Source organism: Crocuta crocuta, unplaced genomic scaffold, assembly GCF_008692635.1.
Source record: "Crocuta crocuta isolate KB4526 unplaced genomic scaffold, BGI_CrCroc_1.0 scaffold266, whole genome shotgun sequence".
Classification (NCBI taxonomy): Eukaryota; Metazoa; Chordata; class Mammalia; order Carnivora; family Hyaenidae; genus Crocuta; species Crocuta crocuta.
The window spans coordinates 2,674,922-2,691,254 of record NW_027531005.1 but is presented as its reverse complement, the minus strand read 5'-3'; the positions used below and the strand labels follow the sequence as shown (position 1 = coordinate 2,691,254).

Sequence of the window (16,333 nt, the reverse complement as noted above, 5' to 3'; positions counted from 1 at the left end):
ATTTTCCTGGGGGGGTTGGTGCCGATAGTCTGGGACCACACAGAAAATTATAAGTGGTTGTTAGGTTTGTTTGAAACCGGCCTGAGCACCAAGGATAAATGCTTGTCTCTTTAAGTCACCCGTCTCTAGCAAATCAAAGAGTGGAGTCTAGTTTGTTCAGGGCCTCGCTATGTGCCTGCCCTGACTCAATACCATGCCTTTCCTTTCTGTATCCCCTTCACCTAGCACGGTACCTGGCAACAAGAAAAATGCTCAGTTATGTCATTTGGTTCTTTGAATGAATTAAGTGGTAAAGAGCACCGTTTTTGAAATCCTAAAAGAAAGAAATTGGACTCCCAGCACCCTTAACTTACCAGCCTTGTGACAATAGGCAGATTCCTTAACCTTTTGGTGCCCGTTTGCTCCTCTGTAAAATGACTTTATGGGGTTGCTGGAAGGATTGTGTTAATACACAGTTTTAGAATCGTGTTCAATAGTGGGGGCAGCTGTTATTGCTTGTATGCAGGACTGCCTGCGTTTTAATGTTTTCCAAAAAAAGAAAAGGGATCTGAGTTTTCAACAAACGACAACAGACATTGCAACACCAAACACTTTTAAGAGAGGGAAACTAGAACCCTTTTACTAAGAACAAATTTCAGGAGGGGTCCCTGGGTGGCTCAGTTGATTAAGTGTCTGACTTCAGCTCAGGTCATGGTCTCACGGTTCATGAGTTCGAGCCCCACATCGGGCTCTGTGCTCAGAGCCTGCTGCCGGCTTCAGATTCTGTGTCTCCCTCTCTCTCTGCCCCTCTCCCCCTGGCACTCTGTGTCTCTTTCTCTCAAATATACATAAACATTTTTTTTTTTTAAAAAAAGAACAAATCTCAGGGAAAGGACTATGGAGAAAATAGAGCTCTCTGAAAGCAATTCAACAGATTACTGCTGGACATTTCTGCTTTAAGTGACCCCCGACAGTCCCAGGATTTACCTAATTTGGGACCTCTCAAAGGGACTTCAAAGTTTCTTGGTTTCCTTTTGATTTTTGTAGCCACAAAAAAAAAATAATAAACTACAAAGAAACATAACTCTGTGGAGTAGAATTTCTTAATCTCATGACTTTTGCCCACATCTCTTACTTTAATGATGACAGTATTGATTCCCTTATACATTACACGTGAAGATTAAATGAGGGATTGTGGGTAAATGAATTAGCAGAGTGTCAAGCAAACAGTTGATTCAACTTACTACATGTTTATTCATTTTATTTTACCTCTTCACTTTCATTTCTGCTCATCTTTCTGCATCCCACAGTTTCTATGTAGTTTTCATACACTGAACAGAAGTTGAGGTGTTTTTCAATGGGATTGGCATTCTTTTCCAAAAACTTCTCCAAAAGGCTGTACCTGAAAAAAATCCTTCTGATATTCCTGCCATCTCTACAAAGTTAATCCTTGCAGTGAAAATATGAAGCCCTCTACTGTCTTCTAATGCAGGAAGGCTCATGGGTATTTCATTATGGCGTCTCTAACCTGGGGACAAATCCATTGACCTCTCTTAGAAGCCCTGGCACGCTCTGGGCTGAGAGGGTTTGGCCCAAGAGTATGGCATTTTACTGAGGCAGACGAGCCACTGGTCTTTGATGTGAGGCTCGCAGTTTGAAAACAGCCTAGTCTTAGAGGAGTGATTTCCGCTGAGATAGTCAACAAAGAAGCTTTGTATCTCAGAGATGGTCACTTTTCTTTTGAGTAATACTTGAAATAATGAGAAAGTTAGTAGTTTCGAGTGTATTGACAAGCTTGGTGATTTACTTTCTCTTGCTTAATATTGATCAAGCTTTTGCTAATGTGGAGAATATTGAGACCTATTATACATGTATACAGAACTACTACTACTTCGTCGTCTTCGTCGTCGTCGTCTTCTTCTTCTTTTTCTTCTATTTGTTATTGAGACAGAGAAAAATAGCATGAATGGGGGAGGGGCAGAGAGAGAGAGAGAGAGAGAGACAGAATGTGAAGCAGGCTCCAGGCTCTGAGCTGTCAGCACAGAGCTCAACACGGGGCTCGTACCCATGGACTGTGAGATCATGACCTGAGCCAAAGTCAGACGCTTAACTAGCTGAGCCATCCAGGCGCCCCCAGACCTTTCTTCTTTGTGTGACATCTGCAAGGTGGTAGGAAAGACAGTAAATTCAAAATTCCAAGACGTAGTTTTGATCCCCGTTGTGCCGTTTATTAGTGAGGTGATGTTGGGTAGGACATTTATCCTCTCCAGGTCTTAATTCCTGCATAATTAAATACAGAGAATCACCAGGTAACTGCAGTGGTGACCAGGACGTAAGGTAAAATGTGTGAAAACTTCTTATAAAGTCTAAGTCCTGCATAGAGGCAGATGAAGCTTTTAGGCCTTCAGCTGCTATCCTCATCCTATATTGTTTGAAAATACAAGCCTTTGTTTTGTTTTCCTAGGAACGGAGCATATCCTGTTGCTGAAGGAGAGCTTACACTTTCATTTAACTGAGTGTTGTATCTAATCACAATCACTGTTTCTTCCCCCTTGATTTCAGGTCTTCATACTTCTTTTTATTTTTTTTTATTTTAGAAAGAAAGTGCATGTGAGTGAGGGAGAGGGAAGGGAGTAGGGGAGGGAGAGGAGGAGAGAAAGAGAGAGACAGAGAGAGACAGAGAGAGAGAGAATCCCAAGCAGGCTTCATGCACAGCACACAGTTGGACACAGGGCTCAATCCCATGACCCTGGGACCATCACCTGAGCAGAAATCAAGAGTCTGACGCTCAACTGACTCAGCCACCCAGGCATCCCTCGGGTCTTAATATTTAAGTGGAAGTGATCTCTAGCAAATACAGTCACAACCCACCTGCCTTTTGGTTGAATTTATCACTGGTTTCCATGTAACCTCTGCTAGGTAAGCATTTTAAAGCTGAATAGCTTTGCAGCATGCATAGGATTTGAAACTGGCTGATTCTTATTTTCAAAACCCAGGGTTAATGGCATAATTCTAACTAGGGTAGACTCAGAAGTGGCATATATATGTATGTATGTTGGTTTTGTTTTTTACTATGAGCAAATCATTTGTTTCTTAATCACTAAAAGCATCATGTTTTTTGCAAGTATAGGATTAAAATAAGAAGGGACTATATTTGGGGGCATCTGGCTGCCTCAGTCAGTATAGCATGTGATTCTTGATCTCAGGGGTTGTAAGTTCGAGCCCTACGTGGGCTGTAGAGATTACTTAAAAATTAAAAAAAAAAAAATCTTTAAAAAGCAAAGGGAATGGGGCACCTGGGTGGCTCAGTCAGTTAAGCGTCTGACTTTGGCTTGGGCCATAATCTCACAGTTCATGAGTTTGAGCCCCATGTTGGGCTCTGTGCTGACAGCTTGTAGCCTGGACCCTGCTTCGGTTTCTGTGTCTCCCTCTCTCTCTGCCCTCTTTACTTGTGCGCTCACTCTCTCTCTCTCTCCCCCAAAAATAAACATAAACAATTTTTTAAAAAAGAAAAGGGAATATATTTTAAGGTCTTTGCATAGCATAGCATTGTGATAAAGTTTATACTTGGAGTTATTCTAGAAATGACCTAATAAGACGTTTCCTCTTTCTGTGTGAATCATCTTCCTCTATATTATAACCTTTCTTACAAGGAAACTGTCAGATTAACCCATCATTTATATTTCCTCATTGTTAATAAACAAACACGCTTTAAACTTTACCTGTGAATTATAATTACTCTCCCTCTTGTAATTGATTTCCCTATTCCCTTTCTCAAAAGTGTCCCTTTGGGACACAAAGTGGCATTTGATTTCTGGACAACTTCTTTCTTTTCTAAGGACAGAGTACCTAACTCTAGGAGATTTATGTAAAATCAGGCTTAAAAACTATATATGTGGTTAATAATAATATATGTTATATCATATCATATTATATTTATTATTGTATGTCTGCTCAGCTTAGGGATACAACCCCATAAAACTGAAGTCAAATGAAATATGGTGAAGTTCAGGGAGAACTAAAGAATCAATCAATTGAGCTTTTCCCAGGTGTTCTGAGTGAAATAATTGATTGCATTATCCGATGCTTCCTCTTCAGTAAGATTTCTTCTATTTGCTTTCTTTTACTTGCTTTTAGGAGACTCCTATTTAGAACTTCTGTGCTTATAAAAAAAGAGAGAGATAGCTTTATAATTACTATGTAAGAACTGTGAAGTGGGAAAGAATACGTTGGCAAGACATATTACAATTACTTTGTCATGCATCTGGTTATGTTGGCATATTTGTTTAATTAAATTCCCTGCTAATTATAACTGTATGTACTTGTGTTAATTATTATTTGCTTAACACAGGAAACAGTGTAATTCTTTAAAGGAAAGCAACTCGCTTGCTATTTAAATTAAATTCCAATGTAATATGCTTTCTAAAATAATAGTAGTGACATTTTATTAGAATGGTGGTTGAAAAATATTTATCTATCTCAATGGAATTTGGACTGGCTAAAATTCAATGTGGGTTGTTTTAATATCAAGTTGTAATTGGAAATAATAAATTATAGAATATAATGATCAATGTTATACCAAACCACCCACACATGAAGGTAGATTCTCACCCTTCAAGGTAAACCTTTTCTGTGATTCTACAACTGCTCATCACCTATTCTAGAAGAGAGGAAGAGAATTAGTACTTGACAGTTATTCTCAAAGACCCAGCAGGTCCAGTTTACTTTCTGATATTTTCTCTGAAACATTTGCTTAATGTCAGATTGCCCAGGTCACTTGGTTCTTCCTGTATTTAGAAGTTTTCTCCAGCTTGCAAATCTTTATCACAAGAGTGAAAATAAGATTCTCAACAGAGTCAGGTCTTTTCTCTTTCATTATTTTCCTCTTCTCTCAGTTTGAAGCATCTGCCCCTTCCTCTTAACTTTCCCCTTCCTCCCGCTCTTTTTCAGACACCAGATATTTTTTTAAAATTTCTTCCACTTAACTTGTGTTGAGCTGGGAACTCTTATTTACATAACTGTCCCCTTTCATTGCATGCTTGCAACTATTCAGAGAGCTTGATTCTTCTCTTTTCTTTCATTTAGTTTAAGATTAATTTCTTTCTTTAAAATACCAAGTTGAGTTTTTTTGCAGTGTATTCTTTGTTTTCTCTCCCTAATTTCTTTTCTTATCTCAAGAGCTTTAGTTTTGGCTCCAGACAGAAATGGGTTTAAAACATGCCTCTTTAAAATAGGTAAATTGCCAATTATCTCTGAGGTGGGATCTTTATTTGTAAAAGGGGGCTATCAATGCTGTCTGCCTTATAGGGCTAAAGAAGAAAAATTAAATGACACATGTAAAGCACCTAATTTAAACTATCACCAAGGTTAGATAATGAACCTTAATTGGCAAAATGAAAAATACTGCAGTGTTTTTTGAGACGGAGCCCTTGTTACTATTGGGCTCACAGGAAGGTGTTATCTATTAGCTCCATGATAGCGCTAATGAGTTCCCTAAGACTTGCTGCTGAATTTAGGACAGATGTTCAGTTCAATTCAACAAAACTTCCTGATTGACTGCCATTTACCAGGCACTGAACTGTGTATAAGAGGAAAAGGTCAAGGCCCCTCTTCATACGGAACCATGGTCTAGTGAAGGAGTCAGATCACTAAATGGATAATTTCAAAATATTGTAAAATATGCGCTATAGAAAAATACAGAGAACAAGCCATGGGAACACGGAAAAGAGGGTATCATATCAGAGGCATTTAAACTGAGTAACTGGGTAAATTGGAATGCCGTTAATCAGATAAATGGAATACAGTAGGAAGAACAAGTGTTTGAGTTGAGAGAGGAGCTAGTGGTCACATTTTGAATGTGAGCCTCTTCTGTGCCATGCTTGTGGAGATGTACAGCAGGCAGCTGAAATGTTGTGTCTGAAGCACTAGTCATAAATTTTGTATTTGGTGGTATATAAGATGACTTGAAGCTACTATAATAATGATATCGAGGGTGGGCATACAAAGTAAAAAAAAAAAATGTAGGTGACTGCTGTTTAAGGTTAGATGGAAGAAATGTATGTAGGTGAAGAGATCAAAGAGGAGTAGTTAGTGGTGAAGGAAAAGGGAAGTGTACAAGGAATGAAAGCACAGCCAGGTGTTTCCTTCCTGCAGTTTGGATGATGGTGTTGGATGGCATGAAGACATCAGACAGGATGAGTGCTACCAAGAGGTCACCTGTCACTTTCAGGCAAGCATGTTCTGTGAGAGCCATTCAGGTGGCTGAGGCAGTACTGACTGCTAGTGTAGACCACTCTAAAAAAAAAAAAATTGGAGTAGAAAAAAGAGCAGGTTCTAACTCAAAATAATTTATAAAGACAATGACCAGTCAGGATACCATGTTAGAGGCAATTTAAACTATTCTCAGCTTAGCTGTAGCCTGTAACTTTCCTTTTCCTGCAGCAACAAAGGAGAGAACCATACCATGTAAGTCCTCCCAGACATGGTCTCCAAGAGCATGAGTTAAAGATTACCCGTGGAATGTTTTTCCAGTGCAAGTTGAGAGTAATTGAATAGATTTGACTTCAAGCTGCCATGAAATAAGTTTTGATGCCACTGGCAATCCTTCCCATGAATTTGATTTGAAGAAATGAATTCCAGATGAGTTACCAAGGGGGAGTGTAGTCTTGGACTAGGGTAAAGAGCAAGAATAATCTGTAAGTGAAGTAGCCATTAGAACTTAATTGTAATTTATTTTTAAAAGCTTTCTTTCTAGAATTATATATGTTTAAGAGTACAGCTATGACTCAGAGCAGCTGGGTGGCTCAGCGGGTTAAGCATCCAGCTTCAACGCAGATCATGAGCTCATAGTTCATGGGTTCAAGCTCTGCATCAGGCTCTGTGCTGACAGCTCAGAGCCTGGAGCCTGCTGTGGATTCTGTGTCTCCCTCGCTCTCTGCCCCGTCTCCGCTCACACACTATCTCTCTGTCTCTCAAAAATAAGTACGTGTTAAAAAAAATTAAGACTTCAGCTATGACGCAAGCAACTTCCATCAGTTGGTGATAATAAAATAGATCAGTTGCAACTTCTGTATTTTTAGGGGAGACATGGAAGCCTGATGGTAGAAGGAGGATCTTGAATAAGTTTCCAAACTGAAAAAGAACACAGGGGCCCAATAGCTTCCTATCTCGGAAATAATGTTACTTGTCCTCTTTCCATGAGCATATTTTACTTCACCTTTATAGAACAGTATATCGTTATATATAGACAGAATTATGGGAAGCAGTTCTTTTAAAAATTGTCTTTGTTGTGTCCTAATAGAAAATTCTGTCATGCGGCATATCTGTATCGCTGAAGAAGACAGCCCAAGTGCGTCTTCTCCAGCAACTTGTAAACAAGATGTCTTACAGTGATTAATTACTGATGAAAATCCTGAATGATTCGCACCTTTTACATGTACAAGCATCATGCCTGGTCCTTGTGGGAAAGTGACTGACTCCAAAGAACCAAGTTGCAGCCACAGGTATAGAAGTTGCTGTTTGCAGCCTCTAGAACCACAGTGAAGGTGGGGGTGGGAGCAGCGGTAATGACTAAATCGCCCCTGGTCGGTGGTTGTACAGTAATAATTTACAGTGACTGTGTACCTAATCAGCAACATATTTTACCACTCCCAAGAAACCCGCAAAGTGACATTACACGACTGACTCTTTGCACTCTGTAGCCTTAATAGTAGGGCTCCCATAAAGTCATGAGACTGTCATGTTCATGATTTCATGTGAGGGGTTCCAGGGACACTTCCACGTCCATAAGTCTTTCTCCCGTGAGTCTACGCTGCAGTTGAACTCTGCTACTGGAGATGTACTGAGTTAATGTATTGTTTCCATTTGCTCATCATTCATTTATCCACTCAGCCATCAGGTGTTTATTCGTCGCATATCTTCAGTGTGTGTCCTTCTTCCTAGGCACTCTGGAAAATAAAGATAAGATCCCTTGCCAAGGGAAGAGGAGACAGGAGTAGCAGTTTCTCTCCTGTAGGAGAAAAACAGAATGAAAGGTGTGTGACACATACATTAGGAAGTTTAAATAAAACGCTATGGCAGTTCAAAGAAGGATAGAACTACTTCTAGCCAAGAGATTTAGGGTATATTGCCGGAGGTGCGTGACATTCAGGCTGGATAGTCAAGGGTGAGGAATATTGCCCATGCACCAAATTTAAAATTTCTTTCATCCACAAAGTAGGCATCTTATTTATGGATCTCTTACACGGTGCTTTGGCTATATAGAAGTGTAGTGAATGTTTGAAATACATGTTCCCCAATCAAATGTGTCTTGTCCCAGCATAAAAGCAAGTGAAGGGAAATCTTGAGACACGCTTTTTTCCTTTTTCAAAGGTGGTCTCAGCTAAGGCACTCAGGATAAAATCTAAGCAGGAGGTAGCAGGAGGGTAGTAAATAATGAAGTGCCGAGGAAGATAGATTGCATAATTTTGAGGGGATAAACTCTTAGTTGAGGAGTTTATAGTCAGTAACTTGTAAATGAACTTCTCGAATATAGCCTTTCTCCCCAGAGCAATTTTTGTTAAAACACCTACCCGATTACTTTGTTACCCTACCTTACCTACAAACCCTTCCACACCTTCTGCGTAGTGTCCAAACTCTTCATTGAAACTTGCAGGATCTGGCCCCATGTTGGCAGCTCCCGCTTTTGCTTTGATCTGCTTTACATCTGTGCCTCTCTCATAGCTAAGTGTGTTACCACTGTCTAGCTTCAGTATCTGCTGTCCTCCGATTAGCCTTTCCTGAGAACTCATTTCTCCTCCCTTCCTTTTCCACTGTACGCTGAATATATTTGTGTCACAGAATCTCTAGTATTTGATGCACTCGTTTGTTTTCCTCTTACCAGATAGTACAGTTTTTGAGAACAAAAAGTATACCTTTATCTACATATCCCCAGTAGCTATCGCTCTCCCTGATACGTAGTTATCGCTCAGTAAATACGAGTTGGAGAGAGAAGTATACGTATAGGCAAGTGAACAACTTTGTCCTGAGCTGACCCTGTGTGTACCCCACCCTGGTTCACAAAGCCCATTAGCTCCGTTACACCTGTGGGCCACCGTCTAAGGCCTGAGCCACATAAGTCTCTGGACAAGGTATCGCAAGCAGAGCTAATATAGGAAAACCCAGAATGTGATGTTCAACGTGGTAATTATTTATCAGTACTCTCATGGGCAGATGTAAATATCATTTAATGTATCCACAGATTACTGGATTTTATTGGCTCCTGAACGTGTCATAATTAAGGAACTGCTTCTGACTATGCAGTCAAGATCATGCCATTTAAAAAATTGAACATAATTACCTGCTATGATCACTTAGATAAAATATTATGGCTCATTTTACATTTCAGTAATGCACATGATGGAGCTCTTTCAACATTTACCAGCATCCTAGATCGCAGCTAATTCTTCAACAGAAGTTGCAACTGACTTTACCAGAAGTCATAGGGTTATTTTTCGACCTTAGGCAGTAGGATCTTTCCCATGCTGTCTGATCACTCTTCGTGGAGGAAAGATGGGAACAGCTATGCCTAATGAGTGGAGTCTGAAGTTAAATGAAGTAGCTGACAAGCAGTATGCCAGTTCAGTTTGCTTTGGGGTCATATCTGTGTTTTCATGAATATTTCTTGACCAATTCTTTTGTCTTGGTCCAATGATTTTCAGAGGTTTTGCGCATAGCCACCAGTGTGCAAGTATGCATACATAACACTCATGTACATACATATATAAACTTAGATTACTACATTCAGTATATTTTGATATTTTCTGTTCTGCTCTGTCGTATTCCATTGTATATCAGTCTGTTCCATGTTGGTTATGATGCAGTTGGAAAAATACTGCCTTAGTCATTATCAGTAACACAGATTAAGTGGGTACACAATTTGGCCTCCGTTCCCTGAAGAGCCTACATGAACGTGGCGTTGAACCACTACAAGAGGGGCGGGGTGGGAATGACCATGGATGTGTTACACGCAGGCCCTTCCACAACAACTGACCATTTTTTTCCTTGTTTCATTCAGCCTCTTTTGCAAATGTTCCTTGCTTAGTTGCAAACGATCATGGATCTGTTTGGGGAAGCTGATGAGTCATCTCATGAATGGGAAGATGAACTAAAGGAAATTACTTACTTTCTGCATTGACTCAGGCCGCATTTCGTCTAAACTCCCTAGTTAGAAGACATCAGTAAAGATTCTGTCTCTGTAGCTCATCCCTAAATAACAATAATTGGAAACTAGATAGCTCCCTAATAACCGTGCTTGTTTTTGCATAATAGAAGGAGAAAAGGATTAAATTCTTTGTTCTAATTAATAGGAATGAAAATAGAATCGCAATCCATGGTAGAGCGAAATGAGAGAAAATAAGGCTTGTAAGTAATTTTCATGGTTGTTTAGGAATAATTGTTTCATTATTGAGTTAATAGGTTTTACAAACAGCTCCTATTTCCATATCATATTTCTGCAGTAGCTCTTTATGGAGATTGCCTAGGCAGAAGATGACAGAACACCGTTTTCAGCCCATCACTTGTCTAAAATATGAGTTCCAAACTGCTTAGGGGAGAGGGATGCAGCAGAAAAGAGTGAGATATGGGAGGGGATCTAGGGGGTCAAATTGAAATCAGTTGATTAATAAGACAACAAAATTCATTCACCAGCTTGTTTCAAAGGAGACTCTTATTATTCTGGAGAGAAATTAGACATCAGATCCCTCATAGGCCCCAGGCTCTGACATGTGTTTTATAATGACAGTTAATTAGATACTGTCTGCAGCAATCATAGGCTGTCATTTCTAATACATTTCTGGGAACTTGAAGGACAGGAGAAGTCACCCCCTCCCCATCTTCCCCCTTCCCGTAACTGAAATCGCTTGCCAAAATTAACTATGAATATATGAGGCACAAGTTCAACAATTATACAGCCGTTCGGCACATTTTATGTTTCCTACTTGGTATGTGCTCTGCATCCCAGGCTCTGCCGGGCTTGCATTTTGCAGACAGAATTGTTACTGCAGCCCCGGTAATATTTAGGAGCATCTCACGCTGCAGTCTCTAACACCTGGTCTCATGGAAGGTGCCACTTCGAGTTGCAACTTACATGTTCAAGCACAAAGACTCTTTCACGCTGTTAAACTCAAACTACTAGCGGCCCCCCCCCCCCATTTATACTAGAGAAGAAACTGAAGTGCATTAACTAAAATTATTTATTCTTACATATATAAACCTTCAACTTGGATAACTGCTACAGTCGGATCTAACCTAAAATTTTAATGCTCCCTTTGGTTGAACGTTATTATAACATGGCAATAAAGTATAACATGAGAGAAATGGAGCCATGCGGCAGAAACCCTCCTTGCAATAGCTTAAAATCATAAACTGTTAAGATTTTAAGAGACTTTACAAATGATGTAATCCCCAATCCAGTCCCAACATGGGAAGACAGTTGAGGCCGAGAGTGCTAGAGTAAGCCTGAGCCGAAACTCCGTTCTCTGGACTTCTGGGCTGTGGCTCCTTTTTCCGTAGAGCTCTGCTCCCTGCCTTATTATCTGCGTGACTTTGTGCAAATCACTAAACTTCTCTGACCTTGAGTTTTCTCATCTGTAAAATAGGCATAGAAATAATGCCTTCCTCATAGGGTTGCGGTGAGCATAAATGGAGGTCCTCTACATTCTGTAGGACGCTGGGCAATCTTATGCTGCCTCTGCTTGCTTTTTTTTTTTTTTTTAATGTTTATTTATTTTTGAAAGAGACAGAGCACATGAGCAGGGGAGGGGCAAAGAGAGGAGGACAGAGGATCCAAAGCGGGCTCGGCTCTGTGCTGACAGCAGAGAGCCCAAGGAGGGGCTTGAACTCATGAACTTTGAGATCATCACCTGAGCTGAAGTCAGACGCTTAACCAACTGAGCCACTCAGGCAACCCCTCCCCTCTGCTTGCTTTACTCACATGTCATCTTCACCCTGTGCAAGCCTAGACCTCACAGACACCTGCCGAAGGGCATAAGAAGGCTCGCCAGAACTTTCTGATTGAAAACTATACTCTTTAACAGGTGACCCACGAGTTTCTCGTTCCCGTTTAGGGGCATGGCCAGTCAAGTCAAGCGCAGAAATGGAATCTTTTTCAAATTTCGACCTTTTCAATCTTTCTCCTCGCTGAGGTCCCTAGCGTGGTGCTTTCCAAGCATAGTGAAGTAGGAGTTCCCTAGAGATTTTCCTGAAAGTACAGATTTCTGCTCCCATTCTACCTCTTTCCTGTCAACATGTACCCCCCCCCCCAAAAGAAAAAAACATAATGCAGTTGATTTGGAGCAGAGCCTTCATAGTCTGTACAATTTCTAGGTTTTGTTTTGTTTTTGCTTTTTGAGCTCCCTAGCTGGCTGCCTGGGAGATGCTACTTACCAAAGCAGATCGTATCCCCAAATGTGCTATCTTCTACCTCAACTAAAATCTCAGGATACTTTCCTGTGGGTTCTAATTAACTTCTACATTTAAAAAATTTTTTTAATGTTTATTTATTTCTGAGACAGAGAGAGAGGGAGAGTACTAGTAATAGTACTGAGTTTACAGTAAGCCACTACCTTTTACGTCTGGTCTCCTCATGATTAAAGATATATTTTCAAAACACGTGACTGGGATTAAGGATACGCTGTGTGAGGTTGAGTGATTATCCTCTGTGCAAAATAAACTGGTTATCAGAAAGCTGCTTAAGCCGTATTCTGGACCTCATTGTATGAAACTCTACCCAGTGAGATCACCAGTCCCAGGGCAAAGTTGGAAAGGGTACAGGGGTGCAGACCATCTTCACCCCTGAAGATGCAGACTGATACCTTGAATTATTCTCAGGCCTGACCAGAAAGCACATGCTTAGTCAATTCCATATATGTTACTATAATGGTTCACTTGCTTTCCAAATGAATACAGCCTCCTTACCAGCTGTGGACTTCTAATGTTTGCAAAGGTTTAAAGATATTCCAATAGGAAGTAGAATTACATTGAATAAAAATTGAAAAAAAAAAAGCAAAGATAATGAAATTATATATACACAGAGCCCAGCACATAGTAAGCATTCAATGAATGTTAGCCCCAGTAGAGGTTATTGCTAATATTCTTATACCATTGCTATTTAATTCATGTTATTACTGATAATCAGTGACATATTGCCTATGGATATTAAACATAAAAACTTGAAAGGATTTAACTTGTTTTCTTATTAAGAAAAAGGGGGGGGGTTGAAAATCCAGTTTGTTCAAGCCTAACTTCTTGTTCTATTTGCATGTTATAGTATATGGTCCTTAACTTATGGACATTAATTCTGAGTTCATATTTCCATGGGGTTTAGTGAATTAGATGTTTTTAGGTGAATTAAGTGGGGTGTATGCAGCTCATCCCTGGACCAATTTCAGGAATCACTGGGGCTTATGGATAACTCACAATGTCAGTTCAGAATTTGTGATTCCTTTTCCCTGAAGATTCTAATCGCCCACCCAACCTGCCCCTCCCCATTACTTGAATAAATAATGTCAAAAATATAGTTAACCTGACTAGAGTCTGTTACCTCCAGCAGTGACTCCGACAAATGGCAGTAAGGTGGGGCCTGGCCTTTATGTCTGGGCTTTGGGTCTGCCGGTTTTAAGAGGATTTATTAACTCTTCATAGAGTCTGAATTATGGCAGTTGTTTTTAAGAAGGTAAACAATATTTTACATTTTTCCCTTTGTTTGGCATGTCAGAAATTTCAGTTTTCTTGTAAATTCTTTACTGTGTTGTGCCACATGCCTGCGTTTCTTCATGTCTTTAATCTGCAATATGCATACCCTTTGGGGAAAAGGAGTAGAAATCAATTCGGATGAAATGCACAGCCTCCATATGTGAGGCTTTTATATAAATTGGAAGAGTGTACGTTGATCAATCTTCATGGCGAAATGGCTTTCAAGCCACTTTTTAGGCCATTTAGTAACATAGTCAATTAGACCCACAGGGTGATCTGAAAACTTTGCTTGCTTAATCTGTGTATACAGTGTAGCACTGTCCTTGCACTTTTGTCTTGGTTTATCATCTTTAATAAAGTTAGACAAGAAGACTGATTTTTCTCTATCAAACATAGCAGGTACGTTCAGAAGAATATATGCACAGCTGCGTTAACGTTATCTGGGACATATTCTACCAGTTCTTTTCTGTGGATTTCGTACAATAAAGAGGACTGTGACACAGTTAAGGCATCAGAATATCCAAGAAAATAGGAGATCTTTTTCCCCATCCATATCTCTTGTGAGGCACCCATAATTCCACAAACTTATTCATTCATTTTTCTGTTGTGTGTACTAGCTCCATATACAAAGGAAATAGTAGATTTGGTGCAGGCCCTCAATACAGGAAAATCATGGCTATAGACCATTTGAGATGTTCTTTTTTTTTTTTTAAGTTTATTTATTTTTGGGGTGGGGAGGGAGAGAGAGAGAGAGAGCACCCATGGGGGAGAGGCAGAGAGAAAGGGAGAGAGAATTCCAAGCAGGCTCTGCACTGTTAGCATGGGGCTTGAACTTTATTTTCGGGGTGGGGAGGGAGAGAGAGAGAGAGCACCCATGGGGGAGAGGCAGAGAGAAAGGGAGAGAGAATTCCAAGCAGGCTCTGCACTGTTAGCGTGGGGCTTGAACTCACAAGCCATGAGATTGCACCTTGAGCCAATGTTAAGAGTCAGACATTTGGGGCACCTGGGTTAAGTGTTCAATTTCAGCTTGAGTCATGATCTAGCATTTGTGAGTTCGAGCCCTGCGTCAGGCTCTGAGCTGATAGCTCAGAGCTGGGAGCCTGCTTCAGATTCTGTGTCTCCCTCTCTCTCTCTGCCTCTCCCCTGCTTGTGTACACACACTCTCTCAAAGATAAATAAATAAACTTTAAAAAAGAAGTCCAATACTTAACTGGCTGAGCCACCCAGGAGCCTCAGTCATTTGGGACACTCTAATGTCTATAAATGAACAACACAAATTTGGCATCTTTTGAAACTCCAGGAAAGGATTCCTAGGAAGTAGAGAATTGGGCCCAGTACCAGAAGCAAACCGCATCATTATTTCAACTGAAGGAAATACATGTTCTCTTTGCTTATAGCCTTAGTGAACTTAAGGTTTTTTAGACATGTATAGATATTCTGGGGATGAAAAGTACAAGGAAACAAGGCAAAATAAAGGAGAGGTCTATTCTAGCCAGGCCAGAAAGCTCAAAGAAGTGGAAACTTCAAACCACAAGTGTAATTTTGAGGAATATAGGTTAGCCACCTGAGGAAATTGAGTTTTGTGGTTTCTTTTTTCACTGTCTGTTTACTGATTATAGTCTATTTTCTAATTTCACCCTCTGCTGCTAGGAATATAAATGGCGATGTCTTCATGTTCTTGTTCAGTAAAGCAACAATGTGTGGTATCGTCCTTATAGGCTACTCTTCTCCCTTCTTGCCTGGTGCTGACTGCACTGACGTGGTTTGTACCTTAGTTTCGTCCTATGTTGATTTATCCAGTCATCTTTCAGGAGTGAAGTGAGCGTCTTGTCTCTTGTTGCAGAACATGTGGCTTGTGTTACCCCAAGCCCAGTGTCTTTACAAAAAGAGAATGCCAAAGCAGGCTAATTGACCTCTTTGTGAATGAAGGGCCACAAAATGTGAATGAGGAGCTGAATTCCATTGTGAATGTGGACAGGACTCATTTATTCTTGTCTCTGATTTTTAAGATCATGTGTAAAGTATGACAAATATCAATCCTATTTGATTTGTGGCCTCTTAAATCATCAGCATATTATTTTTTAAGAGTTATCAAATGCTCAAGAGCCAACATTTGGCTCAGAGCAAGCCTATTCATATGCGAAATAATTTGGATTAAGTTCAGAAACCTAATGCTTTGGGTCTTCAGTTGGGAGTTCTTAACAAAGTATGATTTTCTATATTTTTATAGTGCAAGTTATGGGCCACAGATTTGTTCCCTGCTTTACTGTTGTCCTCTAAGTTGCTTTGTATGTAAGAATACTCATGTGCAGCTCACTACCGTATTAGAAATCAGAAACAAAGTTGTCTTGTGACAAAAAGGCCCATTTTGTCTTCTGGAAAGGAACTACAGTGAAAACAGAAAAGAGCACAGGATTTAATTTTGTTCTAAATATAGGACCACTTGAGGGTCAAGAAAATTACTTAATTTATATTTTGAGACATTATTTTATAATTCTCTTATGTTACAGAATTCTTTATATTTAGTCTGCTAAAATTATAGACTTTAATGTTTTTACCGGAGTCTTTAATGATGCTTGTTCCCTATCAAGGAGAATCCTTTGAACGTAGTATTTATTAGAAT

The 16,333-nt window shown here is 39.9% G+C and overlaps 1 protein-coding gene and 1 pseudogene across 1 annotated transcript in view; one reads left to right on the top strand and one right to left on the bottom strand.

The window, feature by feature from the left end:
- The window catches only part of LOC144237040 (uncharacterized), a 76,810-nt pseudogene extending 68,042 nt beyond the window's left edge, over positions 1–8,768 (bottom strand).
- The window catches only part of EXOC4 (exocyst complex component 4), a 752,773-nt gene that overhangs the window by 475,602 nt on the left and 260,838 nt on the right, over positions 1–16,333 (top strand). The gene's annotated exons all lie outside the window — the stretch shown is intronic.